Source organism: Desmodus rotundus, chromosome 1 (assembly GCF_022682495.2).
Source record: "Desmodus rotundus isolate HL8 chromosome 1, HLdesRot8A.1, whole genome shotgun sequence".
Lineage (NCBI taxonomy): Eukaryota > Metazoa > Chordata > Mammalia > Chiroptera > Phyllostomidae > Desmodus > Desmodus rotundus.
This window is the reverse complement of record NC_071387.1, coordinates 89,413,059-89,427,574: the sequence shown is the minus strand read 5'-3', so window position 1 is coordinate 89,427,574 and position 14,516 is coordinate 89,413,059. Positions and strand designations below refer to the sequence as shown.

Here is a 14,516-nt window from a genome sequence, read left to right as displayed (position 1 = left end):
AAAGTCACCCTTCTGCTTAAAATTTTTTCAAGGATTCCCTGTATTTTTCAGGATAAGATTCAAATTAACATTGCATGCAGTACTTTTTTCGCTACCTCCAAATTAACTGCTCCTGAGAGTCCAGTGACTGGAATGTCTTCATCCTATAGTTCAGGTTAGGACACACACAGGTGCACACACACATGCCTGTTTAGAATGTACCCTTCAGTTATAACCACCCACATATAAAAATGTAACTGTTGCACCCACTGACGCAAGAAACAGACGTTCGAAGACTTTCAGGACGTTTACAGAGATGTTACTTTAATGGCCAACTCTTTTAACCTGCGCAGGGGCGGACTCTCGATGTGTCCCGGAGACACTTGCTCAGAAGAGCTGCAGATGAGAGCCGCGCCGAACGCTCACAGGCTAGCTCTTTTATACAGTGAGAAGCAAGCAAGCAAGTTACAAAAGCGGGAGTTGCTGTTATCTCTGCATAGCTCTGAGCTCTGGAGGAACATTAACCAGATGTTAAAACTTTCTTTTGAAACCCTGTCTCCTGTCGATAAGAACCACCTGTCCCACTTAATTTGTACCCTCAGTTTAAAGGGTCCAAACCTGAGATGAGTCTGGCGCCTAAAGTTTTATGGCCCTCTAACTAATTGGCTGTAACTCAGGGCCCTCTGCAAATCATATATTGTTTACCTTTACTTTGGCCGACAATGTTGTTTCTCTCCCCTATCTATTCTGGTGACCTTCAAGAGGTTTTCTGCTTAGCAATGCCTATAATTGCCTAGCTCTCTTTCCCAGCTCTCAACATAACTAACTATGACCCAAACAAAAAATTCTGTTCAGCCAGGTGGTGAAAGAGAAATACCATATGATCTCACTTATAACCAACAAAACACAAGCAAGCAAACTATACCAGAGACATTGAAATTTAAGAACAATCTGAAAGTAACCAGAGGGGAGGTGGGAGGGGTTAATGGGAGGAAAAGGGGGAAGGGTTTTCAGGAACATGTACAAAGGACGCATGGACAAAACCAAAAGGGTAGGATCAAGGGTGGGGAGTGGGGATGGCTGGGGTGGGGGAGAGTGGTGGGGGGAAATGGAGACACTGTACTTGAACAACAGTAAAACAAATTCTGTTCAAAATGTGATAGAATTTGAAACATAATCCATGATATCAGCTTCATAAAATCCTAAGTTTATTCAGTATTTTGCAACATTGCAAAATTTTTCATTAAGCTTTAAACTACAAAGTAGGACTGCCATCTTTGGACAGATCTAGCACACCACATCATATCATAAACTACTTAACTTCATGACCACTGCTTATGTGTGGAGGAAGGCTGTGTCGAGTCGAAATGCCATTATTAACATACCTGTTAATATATGTTATATGCTATATGGTGTTGGTAAGTGTGCATTTTCTACCTCACTCTTCTTCAGCACCCAGCCGGTCCTACAGCTAATTACAGAATTATAATGATAATGGAACCTGGACCTCTATGAGCTCCAATTCTCTTTTTGTGTTGTCACACCCTATACCAGGGGTGTCAAATTCATTTTCACTGGGGGGCCACATCAGCCTTGCGGTTGCCTTCAAAGGGCTGAAATAATTTTAGGACTGTATAAATGTAACTGCTCCTCAGCTGTTAAGGAGTTGAAATTACATTTGGCCCTTGGAAGGCAACCGCGAGGCTGATGTGGCCCCCGGAGAAAATGAGTTTGACACCAGTGCCCTATACCATTTAAAGAGTTAATGCTTGGAGTAGTAAGGCCCCAAATGGAGGGAAGTAGTAAAAGAGTTGAGAATGGAGGACACAGAAGATCAAAGTGGGTGACTAAAAGGATAAAAAATAAAGCAGACAAAGGAGGGAAGAAGAGAGTTCTCAATATCAGGCTCCAGAATGCTTATATCTTCTTGCTATTACTTTTACTACTTAAATATTAAAATCTCTCTTCCTCTTTTGTAATAATATCCTTAGTCAAGTCTGGCATAAAAACAAAGGAGTAGGCAACAGAAAACCTTGAAGTTTCTCCAGGTTGCCTGACCACCTCATGTCAGGTTTCTGCCACACTACGTTTTATTGCAGAAAAAAATAAAGTCCTTGAAATTGCTTCTACATAGGAGACATTGAAAGGCCTGGGAGAGGAAATGAGCAGACAGGAAGACAGTAGACATGCAAGACCACATGAGTACATTGCTGGAAAGATCAACTTGTTAGTTTTCTTTCTTTTTTTTAAAAAAAGATTTTATTTACTTTAAAGAGAGGGAGAGAAACATCAATCCTTGGCCCACAATCCAGGCACCAGGCATGTGTCCTGGCCAGGAATTAAACCAGCAACCTTTCAGTTTGTGGGACAATGCCCAAACCACTGAGCCACGCCAGTCAGGACTGTCAATTTTCTTAATGTGGAATCAAAACTGACTCCATAGAGCTCAACTCCCTGCCCTGAGATGGAGTTGGGTGGGTGGAGTATGTGTGGGGGTGGGGGAATGTCAAAGGGAAGGAAACTATCGTGGGGGCAAAATAACCCCCCCCCCAAAAGTGGTTTGATCTTACATTTGGGAACATCACATTCCCATGTTAGGGCCAGAGGTATTAATCATGGCTCCTCTTCACCCATAATTTTGATGACTGGCATTTTCCTCCCCAGTCCTCTCAGAATCTTACCCAAGCAAATATCACCCTAGCCTGGAATTTTTTCACCCTTCTCTGAATTTTATTGCCTTGTATTGATAATTAATTTTGCATTCACGTTTAATCTCCCTTAACTACATTAAAGAAACATTATTCACAATTTTAGACATTAAATAGAAGTTAAAAAGGCAGTATAATGAACTCCCACTTACCTATTATTGCTCATTTTCAACCATAATTGACATTTAACTTGTCTTTCTTTGATTTTAAGCTCCTTAATGGAGAAAAGCATTACTAATAAATATTTAAGATGACTTCAGTCATAATTGAGGTGGCCTGGTTATTTTTGACACCTCACTTAAGTGGTTGAGATGTTTATTCTCCCAGTTTCCCTTGGATCTGTGCATTTCCTATTAAACAGAAACACATCCCTTTTGTCTTAAAAAGTCAGCTTCCATGTTTCTCTTAATTGTACGTGGGCTCTAGTAACTTTGACATGCAGAATACTGCATCTCATTGGTTGATGTCAGATATGAAGGAGAGAACCCCAGTGAGCTCACTTGTGTCATAAGATTGCAAAGACAAGAAAGGAAGGGCCCTGAAGATTAACATTTTATTTAGAATGAATATTTAGGAGCCAGACTAGATGCATATGCTCTATCTAGTTCTCATGATACTCAGTTAGACTTACATGATACCAATAAAATCTAAAAATTTGTAAGAGAGCCTGATTTTTCTCCTTTTAAATTATTTTAAGACTCAAGTAGCCAAAGTTACTTTGACTAGGAGTGCTTAAGTGTGGGAAATAAAGGAAGGGTTTATCTTCTGTTCACGGCACCCAGTCTTATATGAATGGTGATATGAAGATAAGCTATTACCTGGTGATATTTTGTACTAATGTCAGGAAAAGTTCTTAAGAGTAAAATGACTTTAAAAATAATTGTTTATTTTTCAATTACAATTGACACACAATATTATATTAGTTTCAGGTATACAACAGTGATTACACACATATATATATATATATATATATATAACTTATGTAGTGATCACCCTGATAAATCTTGTCCCCATCTGACACCATACATAGTTATTGTGACCTTTTTTACTATATTCCCTATGCTGTGCTTTATATACTTATGACTATTTTGTAACCACCAATTTGTACTCCTTAATTCCTTCCCCTTTTTCACCCATCCCACAATGTCTCTGCCATCTGGCAACCATCAAAATGTTCTCTGTATTTACAATTCTGTTTCCATTTTTTGGTATGTTTATTTTGCTTTTTTTTTTTAAAGATTCCAAATATAAGTGAAAGTGTAACAGAGTGCAGCCAAGAGGGGGGCCCCAAATAGGGTTTTGTAATGGGGTCCAGAAGAGCTTGCAGATAATTGGCTCCACACCACAGGGCCATACCTGCCTGAAATGATGGCAGCTGTGGTCAATTGTGGGAGGACCTGAAAATGGGGCTGCAAAGGAAGATTTATACCCAGGTATGGCAGCCATTTGGCGTCTCTTTTTGGGACCACGTGTCTTTTTGAGGGCCACGTGGCTTGAGAGAGGTTGGGACCATGGGGCTTTGGCGGTGAGTTAGGACCACGAGGCTTTGGGTTGCTCCCTTTTGCCATGCGGCTTAGGAAGCAGGAGAGACATTGCCTGGAAGAAAAGGGGTGAAAGGACTCTTGCTGGTGGGCCATGAGAAGGTGCCTCATGGCTTTGGATTAACTGGAGATCATGGTAGCGACACAGCTGATGGTGCTGGGAGCCTGAATCACGGACCTCTACTTCTTTCCTGAGATATGGTACTCCAGATTGGGCAGAGGGAGAAGGAAGGACTGTGTGCATTTGTGGGTATTCTAAAGAAGTTTGGTCTGACTTCTCCAAGGAAGACATACAGAGGGCCCAGAGACATATGAAAAGATGCTCAGCATCACTAGCCATCAGAGAGATGCAAATTAAAACCACAATGAGGTACCATCTCACACCAGTCAGAGTGACCAACATAAACAAATCCACAAACAAATGTTGGAGAGGATGCGGAGAAAAGGGAACCCTAGTGCACTGTTGGTGGGAATGCATACTGGTGAGGCCACTGTGGAAAACAGTATGGAATTTCCTCAGAAAACTAAAAATGGAACTGCCCTTTGACCCAGTAATTCTGCTGCTGGGATTATACCCTAAGAACCCTGAAACACCAATTCAAAAGAACCTGTGCACCCCAATGTTCATAGCAGCACAATTTACAATAGCCAAGTACTGGAAGCAACCTAAGTGCCCATCAGCAAACGAGTGGATCCAAAAGCTATGATACATACACACAATGGAATTCTATGCAGCAGAGAGAAAGAAGGATCTTATACCCTTTGCAACAGCATGGATGGAACTGGGGAGCATTATTATAAGTGAAATAAGCCAGGCAGTGAGGGACAAATACCATATGATCTCACCTTTAACTGGAACATAATCAACAAAAGAAAAAAGCAAACAAAATACAACCAGAGACATTGAGGTTGGGAACAGTCTAGCAGTGGCCAGGGGGGAGTGGGGTGGGGACAGTGGGAAGAGGGGATTGCAGGAACTATTATAAAGGACACATGGACAAAATCGGGGGGGATGGTGGGGGTGGGGGAGGGAGGTGGGTTCAGCTGGGGTGGAGGGAAGGGAAGGGGAGAAAAGGCATACAACTGTAATTGAATAACAATAAAAATTGAAAAAAAAAAGTTTGGTCTGTATTATTTCAAATAATAATTCCTTTCCTTTTTATCAATCTCTGGCATTGAGAGATGTCTCTCCTCTGGTGGCGGGCAAAGCAAACCTAGTACAGGGGAGGAACCCCCAGAGAAAAAAGGGGGGATCTTTTTTATCTTTTCAGTCCCCCTTCCCCCTACCCCTCCCCGGGTCTGTTCTGTAACAAAAGCATATGGCAATTTCTTTCTCTGACATATTTGGCTCAGCACAATACCCTCTATGTCCATCTATGTTCTTGCAGATAGCAAGGTTACATTATTTTTAAAAGAGTTTATTTATTTATTTTTAGACAGAGGGGAAGGGAGGAAGAAAGAGAGGGAGAGAAACATCAATGTGTGGTTGTACTTGTGCGGCCCCTACTGGGAACCTGGCCCGCAACCCAAGCATGTGCTCTGACTGGGAATCAAACAGGTGACTCTTTGGTTCACAGGCTGGCACTCAATCCACTGAGCCACCCCAGCTGGGGTGGAAATTCTTGTGTACTTATTTTATACCCGAGGGTTTGGCCAATCCAAAAAGGTCACGAAGGAGACAAGTGACCGCAGATCCCGGCCGTGGGATCCTGTGTTGTGGTGGCAATATGCAAATACACACGGACTATAGAAATCCTGTGGAGAGAAAGGGGCTGCGTGGCCTCTCTCCAAGTTAGAGAGAGGGCCCCTGACCCCCGCCTGGACAGGCTTTTATTGTTTTTCTGGGCATATTACATGGAGGATGATCCTCATTTACTATGCACAGGTTCACCACAGGTGATTACCTTTTAAGGACAACAAAGGACAGAATACTGCTAATTACTTCAAAGACAAGGATGTTACAGCTGGAGGGGGAAACTGCTCACACTCCATACTTGGGTGGTTTAGCACAGACTTTAGGAAGTTAAAGATACTCAGTAAACATTTGCTGCCTCAATTCAGGGTGAGGGAATTTTAGCGAGAGCAAGTCTCATAGCAGCCCATGTACAATGCAGGCCTGATTTCCCACGGGAGAACCTATCCACGGACATGGGTCCTGCCCGCCAAGCTCGCTCCCCACTGGCTTTTCCAAGTGGGGGCTGGGCCACATTTCCCACGCTTGGAACGGTTCCCCACAGACAAGAAAAAGAGAGTTTGGATGTCTGGCTCCTATATAGCTTCCCTGTGATAAAAATTATAGATTTAAAAATTGACATAAAATATTTCTCCCCTTGAAAATATTTTAATTAGGATCCTAGTGCTCTAACTCCTTCTTGCTGAAATGATTATTTTCCTCTACAAGTTATGTACAAAGGTTGATGTGTTTAGTCTCACCTAGGATATTGTGTAAAGGGGCATCCCACATGGGCAATTACGATCTGGCCAAGATAAAAAGCTTCAGTTCACAATTTTACTTCTCTCATTGTGCACAAAATTTTCTTACTATAGCCTCTTTCACCTGTCCTGCTTTCTCCCCCTTTGACCTTATGCCCAATCCTTGTTTCTCTTTACGTCTACAGTAACAGGACTTTTTCTAGCTTAATTACGTCATTACATAGTTCTGTAAACTAGATGGCCGTGCACTGCAGTGTCCTGTCTACCTAAGATGCAGTAGTATACAGCTTACTAGTTTTTCCATAAAAATAAAATGAATTAAAATTACAATATTTAATGTTTTAAAGTTGTATTCATTAAACTATTAAGATGTAGAACAATGCAGACGTAGTTTAGGTATAGAATAGTGTGCTTAACTATGTGACATAGATAAAAGTGGTATAGAAATTTAGGTGAAAGAGAAAGAAATGGGGGTTAAAGCAGTCATGGAGGGCTTCACCAAGATAGTGGGACTTCAGTTAGGTATTGAGAATGAGTGCCTTTTCCAGTTAACCAGTTTAATTTTTATTAACAAACATTATTTTGAGACACTACTACTTGCCAGGGGCTGTTCTTGGTGCTAAGGCTACAAAGATAAATGAAACGGGGTCCTTGACTTCATGGAGTTTATAGCATAATGGCTAAAGCAGACCCATAAAGAGAAAAGATAGCATTAATTCACAATAGTTAGTACTTAATTTCAATTGAGCAATTCTATCTATTTCAATTGTTCTCTAAATTCTAATCTGAATACCTACTTTGGGATCATTCTCAATCTTTCACTGGTCTTGACTGCTCTTGCTCTTCATCAAAGTAAAACCATTTCTCGTTGACTAGCTCTAAAAATCTTGTGGCAGATAAGGAGAATTCCATCTGTGCCTTCACTTTTTCACAGGGTCAGAAACCTTTCAAAAGAGCTTTCTCCTACCCTTAGTCATTACATTCTGCTTCCTGAGTATTCTCCACCCTCATCCTCTACTTTCTGAAAGGAAAAGCCATTTTGCCATTTCATTCTCTTTTTTTCCTCTGCTGTTGACAAGAAGAAAAAAAACACAGGAAAAAGAGACCTCTGCACTTTTCTTTTTCCTCTTCCATCTAGTTTCTCGTTCTTTGAGGGTTTCATGTTGATATATATCCAAATTTAAATTAAATAGTAAAGATTGACCACACTCTCAGGCTGTTTCTCTATTTAAAGGGATCAGTGTTTGTGTTTATTTAAAACATTTAGCTAATCAGAAAATAACATTTAAATTGAATATACGTAAGTTCTTCACCTCATCCTTGTAAGTCAAGAAATGTGCTCTGTGTATATTTTCAATGAGAAATGAATTGCTGTGTTTTTTTAAGGATTGCTCCTTCTAAAATGCAAGGATCCCAGGGTTTTTTTTTTTTATAACGTAGCTTTGACATTTATTGTGTGTGTAAGAACATTGTACTAGGAGTATAACTGTTTTAAAACAACAAGTTATTTAAAAGTATCCATTCTGCCGCAGGGGGTGCAAAAAGTGGAAGACCTATTTTCCTTTTTTTTTTTTCCAATTACAGTAGATGTACATTATATTAGTTTCAGGTGTACAAAAGAGTGATTAGATATTTATATACCTTACAAAGTGATCCCCTGATAAATCTATTACTCATCTGACACCATACCATACTTATTACAATATCATTGACTATATTCCCTATGCTGTACTTTACATCTCCATGACTATTTTTATTAGAAATAGAATTATGCTATATTATTATTGTGGTAAAAATGCATAACATTTATCATCTTAACTATTTCTAAGTGTACAGTTCAGGAGTGTTAAGTACTTCACACTGTTGTGTAGCTAATCTGCAGAACTTTTTTCCTTGCAAAGTTGAAACTATGTCCCCTCTACATGATAACTTTCTGTTTCCTCCTCCCCTAGCCCCTGGCACCCACCATTCCACCTTCTATTTCTGTGATTTTTACTACTCTAGGTGCCTCATATAACTGTAATTGAAGGGCTGCAAATAAGACACCACTCTCGAGGGAAGGTGAATGGCCAGAGGCAAACCGCCAAAGGCAATCTTTATTGTCCAAGCTTCTGATATATAGCCCATTGTTATATAACTTTGTTACATAAAGTGTTTTTACTTTTTACACACATGATTCCGTTATAGGCTGTAACATAGCAATCACCATGGTAGGTATGTTATGTGTTCTTGGTACTAAGGTTACCTCTATAGTAACTTACTTCTGTATACCCAATGGAGTGAGCCTTAGGTTACTTCTATGGTAACCTGGGGTGAGATAGAGGTTGCCTCTATGGTAACTTTACCTCAGCCAATAAGGGTTTGTTATGTGGTCATGACTCCATTGGTTACAGAGTCAGCCTTGGTTATGGAGCATGTGGCATTCCACAGCGTCTCTGTAACCAGGTTTTATGTTCTGTAACCAAGGATGAGGAATCTAGGTTTTGATCACCACATGTAAGCATACAGTGTTTGTCTTTTTTTGACTGCCTTATTTTATTTGGTATTGTGTCCTGAAGGTTTATCTATGTTGTAGCATGTCTCAGAATTTCCTTCCCTTTTTGAGCCTGAATAATATTCTGTTGTACTTATATAGCACCTTTTGTTTATCCATTCATCCATCAGTGAACACTTGGGTTGCATTCACCTGTTGTGAATAATCCTGCTGTGAACATGGGTATGTAAATATCTCTTTGAGATCCTGTTTTTAATTATTCTGAATACATACCAAGAAGTGGGATTGCAGAATCATATGGAAACTCTATTTTTAATTTTTTGAGAAACCTCCATACTGTTTTCCATAGCAGCTGTACCATTTTACCTTCCCACCAACAGCACACAAGGGTGGAACCCAATGATTTAAAGATGCATTTTTAATAGATGCATTCCTACTACTACTTTTAATGTAAAATAGAGAGAGATTTCTTTCCCTTTAAGTGCAATAAAGGAGGCCAAAGAATTTAGTTTCAGAAAAAAAAAGCAGTCAAAAATAAAGAGAGAGAAGTACATTTTCCATTGATACTTTTCCCTGGCACAATAAACAAAATTGATCTGTACCTCCTTCCAACAGTTCTCCTGTTGCCACCCCAGTGTGTTTTTATGAATCAAAGAAGATAGGGATGTAGTTAGAAAATTCAAATGTGACTAGAAAAAATCTTTAGGCAACATTAATATGTTTTTAATTAGGAGCTTTGACTTATTCCCTCTTTTGAATTGACTGTAGACTTTGCTTTGGTTTGAAAACTACATGTGCTAGAAAATGTCCCTTGTTCCACGTTATTCCTCACAAAAACTGTCTCTTTCCCTTCTTCAAGCAGCTCCCTAAAGTAGGAGCACCAGGGGATGATTCATTAGCACATACCAGTAGTGACCTTACTTGGGGAAAGGTGAGTGTCATACCAGGCCCTCTTAAAAGCATAGGAGCTGGTGGATAATGTGAAGCATACAGTCAGGCAGCTGAGAGATTTCCATCAGACACCATTTCTAGGTCTGGGAATCTGTTCTTCCCTTTCTTGGATACTTTGTAAAGCCAGGACAGTTTCTTCCCAGCTCTCACCATAATATTTTAATAAGACATGTCTTAGCCTTAAATTATTTTGGTCTCTGAGGCATTATTTGCAACTTGAGGGCAGAGGTAGATGAGTTCTGTATTAGCTGGTGTGAGGATTATAAATTCACAGTATCCTGGGAAGCTGACATTAACAGAAGGGTAGATGGGTAAAACTTTTACTAACTGGGATTTAGCTTTACAGGGAGTCTCCAGCTGGCAAGGTGAGAGCCTTCTTTCCTTTTCTTCTGTCCGCTAACCCAGTATTTTTCCCACCTGTTCTTTTGAGGGCCTTTAATAACAGTGATTTCTTTGGCTGCCCTTGAAGGTATTTAATCTTGGAGGCAATCAAAAATGAATATGGATTAGGAGATTATTCCATTAGTCAGATCACTGCAGTGAATATTTCTGAGCTTTGCCCAAACAGAAATTAAAAAAATGCCAAAATTATATAGGTAATTGAACAGTGGTTCCAATCACTGTCTCACACCTCCTTGCCAGTCTTCTGCCTATTGATAGATGGTGACAATCAGTTTCTGTTGTGTGGGACAGCTTTTGGACATTTAGAATAAGAGCAGAAACTGAGACATTGCTAGCTGCATAGAGCAGAGGTTCTTAAACCCATTGAAACAGCAGGTGATGGACCCCATACCCAGAGATTCTGATTCAGTAGACCTGCATTAGAACCAAGATATCTGCATTTTTAAAAAGATTTTATTTATTTATTTTTAGAGGGAGGAAAGGAGGGAGAAAGAGAGGGAGAGGAACATCAATGTGTGGTTGCCTCTCATGCGCCCCCAACTGGGGACCTGGCCCACACCCCAGGCCTGTGCCCAGACTGGGAATCAAACTAGTGGCCCTCTGGTTCGCAGGCTGGACTCACTCCCTGAGCCACACCGGCCAGGGCGATCGATATCTGCATTTTTCATAAGCACCTGGGGTGATTAGGATGCAGATGATACAAACAGACCATATGTTGAGAAATATCCTAGTGGCGTATATCGGGACATACCTAGGGATAATGTTAAATAATCATGCAGATGCCCAGTCTGATTGCAAACCCAGTGAATAAGAGCCTAGAGGAGTAAGACCAAGGCATCTTTTTAACAAGTTTTCTGGGAGATCGTGATGAACCATTGTCTTATAGTTAAGGTGAGTCTCTGCCCACTTTTTAACAATTTTATTGAAGTGTAGTTTATATATCATATACTTCATTTGTTTAAATTACACAAGTTGATTTCTTTTGTAAATTTGCCAGGTTCTGCAGTTATCACCACAATATAGTTTTAGAACATTTCCATCACCCCATTAAGATCCCTCATGTCCATTTTTGGTGAGTCCCTGTTTCTACTCTCCATCCTATGCATTTTTTGGACATTTCATATAAATGGAATCATCTGTTTGTTTTTTTTTTGAGTCATCCTTCTTTCACTTAGCGTAATGTTTATGAGGTTTACATTAGTTTTCAATTACTAGTTTTTACACTATACCAAATTAGCACAAACCTCGTGGCATAAAACAATATAAATTATCTTATAGAGCCGAAGGTCAGAAGTCCAAAATGGGACCTCTGAGGCTAAAATCCAAGTATCATCGGAGATGTGTTCCTTCTGGAGGCTCTAGGGGGAAATCTATTCCTTGTTTTTTCAGCTTCTAGAGGCCACCAGCGTTTCTTAACTTGTGGTCACACCACTCTGACCTTTGTTTCCATTGTCTCTCTTCTAAGTACCCACGTGATTACATTGGGTCCACTACAATAATCTCATCTCAAGATCCTTAACTAATCACATCTGTAAAGTCTCTTTTGCCAGGTAATGTATTCACAGATTCCGGAAACTAAGAATGGATATTTTTATTCCGCCTATACAAGGTTCATCTGTGCAGTAGCATGTATCACTATTTTGTTCTTTTTTATTGCTGAATAGTACTCTATTATACAGACATACTACATTTTGTTTATCCATTCACCAGTTAAAGGGTATTTGTGTTGTTTGCACTTTTTGACTATTATAATTAATCCTGCTATGAACATTCATGTGCAAGTCTTTGAGTGAATGTGTTTCTATTTCTCTTGAGTAGGTATCTAAGAGTGGGATTGCTGGGTCATATGGTTTGTTTATTTTATCCTGATTTAATTACTAATAGTTCCTCTCTTTAGTCTCATAATTTTATTGGTTTGGGTAATAAATTGTATGGTCACCTTAATTATAGTAGCTTATAGAACAGAAAGCATATCAATCAATGTAGTCCCACCACCCATCCCCAAAATGTTTAGGTGGAATTAGTAACACTAATTATAAACTTGACATAGAAGTATGGGGAGTAACTCCAGTTCTTAGTGTGGAGAACTTTCCAAATTTAGAGATATTTTAAAACTAAATGAAAACAAAACAAATGAACAAACATACACCAAAAAACAAGTGTTGAAAGACGGAAGGCAGGAAAGAAAAGGAAAGCAATCAGGGGTCTAAGTTTAGTGCTTGAATATTTCTATCTGTGAAATCCTCACATTAAAAGGCCAGGCAGGCAGCAAAGTATAGGTACAAGTAAGTAAGGAGAATCTAAAATCTAGGAGGAATGTAGTAAAAGTGGGTAAGAAGGGTTATAAATTATGAACTTAAAAATGACTACAGGATATATGAACCCTGCCACCTAGGGCCCTTCCCCACCTGCCACGGGGTTACTCGCCTCTCCAGAGATCTCTCTGCCTGACCCCAACCGTGCCTTCTTCTCTAGTCCGTGCCTTCCCGCTTTAGTCAGCTTCAAGACTTTCATGCCACCCTCTCCCCACAACTCCTCTGATCGTCACCATGAAGATCAACCCCTTCCTGACCAGTGACCACAGGAAAAACCGCAAACGCCACATCAGTGCCCTCTCGTACGTGCGCAGGAAGATCATGTCATCTCTGCTCTCTAGGAAGCTGTGGCAGAAGTACAACGTCAGTGCCTATCCACAAGGAGGAGGTGGACCAGGTGGTTCGAGGACACTACAAAAGTCAGCAAATCGGCAAGGTAGTGTAGGTGTGAAGAAGGAAATATGTCATCTACATTGAGGGAGTGCGGCATGAGAAGGCTAACTGCACCACTGTCCAGGTAGGCATCCACTCGAGTAAGGGGGGTATTACAGGCTGAAACTAGACAAAGATTGGAAAAAAATTCCTGAATGTAAAGCCAAATCTTGGCAATTTGGAAAAGAGAAAGGCAAATACAGGGAAGAACTTATTGAGAAAATGCAGGAATAAATATAGCGCAACCATACTTTAGCTCTGGATTCTTAGCCTGGTGTGTATTTCTTTGAAACTTTTCAAGATGTCTCTGGAATATTTTGTTTCCTTCCTGTTTTGTAATTGATATGGGACTCTGTAAATGTGTTGTTGCTGTTTTGATTAATTTTATGAATAAAAAATGAAACTTTCTTAATTCTAAATAAATAAATAAATAAATAAATAAATAAATAAATAAATACGACTGCCCTGGCCAGTTTGGCTCAGTTGGTTAGAGTGCTCTCTCTCTCTCTCTCTCTCCCTCCTCCTTCCTCACTCTCTCTCTAAAAAGCAATGAAAAAAATGTCCTTGGGTGAGGATGCAAAAAATGACTGCAAGTTTTCTGTCCTTTGTTTTCTTTGTGTGTGAGCAGGTAAGAATGTAAAGGCTACACTCTTGGTACATCCTAGCTACTACATAGGGGCAGAGGTTAGGCTAGCAAGTCCCAAAGTTTACTGTGCACTAGAATCACCTGAGGCATTTGTTTAAAATGCATATTCCTGGATTCTAAACCCTAGAGACTGTGGTTCTTGGAGTTCTGGAGAAGCCAGGAATCTGCATTTTAACTGGTACTCACATAATTCTGATGCATGTTTGGCTCTATGGGAAAAGTGGGCTGGACCATCCAGGGGATTCTCAAATTAATATCTGAAATGTTAACACTTTCAGAAGTCATTAGGGCTTGTGGTCAAGATAGATGCCTAGGTAAATGGTATACTACTCTCATCTTCCCATGACCACTTCAAAATTACAACTAAACTACAGAACAACCATCATTCAGAAGCACCTGAAGAGTAGCTAAACAGAAGTCCTATAACTAAGGATATGAAGATGAAGTCACGTCCAGATGGGTAGGAGAGTGAAGACGCGAAACATGCTGGTCCCACACCCACTCGTGATGAATAAAAATCTGGAGGGATATCTTGGCTACAGAGGTTCCCCCTCTGAGGAGCACAGAGTCCCCCAGATCAGGGTTCCAGTGCCAGGAAGAGAAGTTCCTGTAACT

General features: G+C 40.1%; 1 pseudogene; it reads left to right on the top strand.

The window, feature by feature from the left end:
* The first annotated feature begins 9,096 nt into the window (after window positions 1–9,096).
* LOC112304877 (ribosomal protein uL24-like pseudogene) lies at window positions 9,097–13,489 on the top strand (annotated as a pseudogene).
* The last annotated feature ends 1,027 nt before the right edge of the window (window positions 13,490–14,516 follow it).